Genomic DNA, 2,218 nt, shown 5'->3' on the forward strand with positions numbered 1-2,218 from the left:
CAAGTAATTTCTTCAAAAAAAGTATGCATGTTCTGACTGTGGAATTAGTCTACTGGTCAATTAAAGACAACTTTAATTACCTTTTAAAAACTTTTTTTCATAGAAAGGAGAGATGTTGTATGTGTTTCTCAAATAAACACCATTATGTAAGTCCATTAAAAACAACAACAACAATAACAACAACAACAACAAAAAAAGCAGAATCAAAGGAAGACCTACAATGTTTATGCCAAGCAGGAATCTGCCTGCCACCACCTGTGGTCTCACGTTATTCAAAATAGATGCTGGACTCAGGATTCTGAAACTAAGTTTCTATTATTTGAGTTCTAGCAAAATGTAAGGTTCTGTAGCCTCAACTAGTATAATGTCTTCCCTGTCCAAATCCAGAATGATTATACTGATAGCCTCCATGCTGGAAGTGTTGTTCAAACTGACCCCCTTGGTGGTAAGTTTTGCTCCCCCTTCCTCCCCACCCACCTCCCTGGCCTCCATGACCACCCCAGCCTCCACGACCACCTCTTCCACCACGACCACCACCTCGATCACTGTGGTGCCCACCATCTTGATATATATTGTCCTGCTGGTATCCACCACCCTGGTATCCACTTCCTGTGTATGAAGATGTTTGGAAACCACTATAACCACTGCCTTGATAATTACTACTGTGGCCACCATGATAGCCACCTGACTGGAAACCTGAATCTCGATAACCACCATCTTGGTAGCCGCCTCCTCCTCCTCCTCCTCCTCCTCCATTCCCACCATCTGTCCAGCCTCCTTGATGCTTATTTCCTCTTCCTCCCCCTCGGCCACCATGGTCATAGCCACCACGTCCACCTCTCCCTCCTCCTTGTTCATGACCTCCACGTCCACCAAATGAGGAATGTTCATAACCACCTCTCCCTCCTCCTCGACCTCCTGCTTGCTGCTGGGGGTCATCTTGCCTTTTCTGCCATGGTGGCATCTCTGGGGGTGGAGGTTCAATTTCATTGGGTCTACCACCTCTGTCAGGTACTCTGTCCATCAACACCTTATTGATGGCACAGGCAGTCTTTTCTCTTATGGAACCACTGCTTGTCCTTAAAATCTTTGACAAGTCTTGCCTTGCAGCCAAAAGATGAGCAACAGAAATAGTGCTTTTAGGAGATAGGACTGAATGCTTCGGCTGATAAACCTTGGCTAATTTTTCTGTCTGACTCTTAGCTCTGTCAGATCAGCCAAAGGACTGAACAGTGACATCCAAACGTTTTATTAGCAGCTTTCTCCGAACTTCATATTCATTAGCTATGGCTTGGTTAATTGCTTCTATCTTTTCCCAGTGGGCTGGTCCCATTGGCTTCTTCAGTAAAGGCTTTCCCACATGATTATGTGGAACTTTTGCTAATGTTTCCTTTAATTTTTTTTCAATCCCGCTGAAGAATTGGAACATAGTTATATTGGCTGGAGGTTTGGACATTCCTAGAGCAATACATATGCCTTTCAACTCTTGAAAGACCTCACTACCGCCTCCTTCTTGAGCTTTTTTTGGAGGAGCATTCACACAGAGCATTCTGGCAGCTTCTAGTTCTGAGATGAGGTATGTGAGCAAAAGGAGGCAGTTCTTCTGTATGAGAAGGCACTTGGTCACATCCCCAGAGGTCAGTGAAAGATATGGGCAGTTCATCTCCCCTAGTAGCCCACTCACCTCAAGCTGGAATTCTTCAGCCTCACTTGGACTGTTAGTTGCTTGAGCATTTTCCTCTAGTTTACAGAGCACTCTTAATTCAGATACCAGCCAAGCACAGAGTTTGGTAAACTCGGGGGAACTGGCTCCAGCAGAGACTGCTTGAGACAGTGCGCCATCATCCAACAATGGGCCCTTGTAACCTAGGTCTTCCAACAACTCCAAGATGTCAGTCTCCATGAGGTCACACTCCATGCTACTGTGGTATTCAAATTTCCGAGTCGTCAGGTTCCCCTCTTCCCTGGCAACTTACACTCGCGCATGCGCTCTCTCCCCGGAACTCCCAAATCCTCACTATTACTTTTAAATTATTCACATCCTTGACACTAAGAGTGTCACTGATTACTTTTTTTTATTTTTTCAAGATCTCTCTCTCTCTCTCATTTTACAAAATGAAATCAAATATGTTTTTTTACTAAGAAACACTCTCAGCCTTTAATAAAATATTCAATAAAGAAAAAGGGTTTCACTGATTTTCTTAGAGCCTCACTAAGT

The 2,218-nt window shown here is 44.1% G+C and overlaps 1 pseudogene; it reads right to left on the reverse strand.

Annotated features, from left to right (window-relative positions):
* Nucleotides 1-352: 352 nt before the first annotated feature.
* LOC143388807 (protein FAM98A pseudogene) lies at nucleotides 353-1,918 on the reverse strand (annotated as a pseudogene).
* Nucleotides 1,919-2,218: the final 300 nt, after the last annotated feature.

The sequence above is a fragment of the Callospermophilus lateralis genome, unplaced genomic scaffold, assembly GCF_048772815.1.
Source record: "Callospermophilus lateralis isolate mCalLat2 unplaced genomic scaffold, mCalLat2.hap1 Scaffold_182, whole genome shotgun sequence".
Classification (NCBI taxonomy): domain Eukaryota; kingdom Metazoa; phylum Chordata; class Mammalia; order Rodentia; family Sciuridae; genus Callospermophilus; species Callospermophilus lateralis.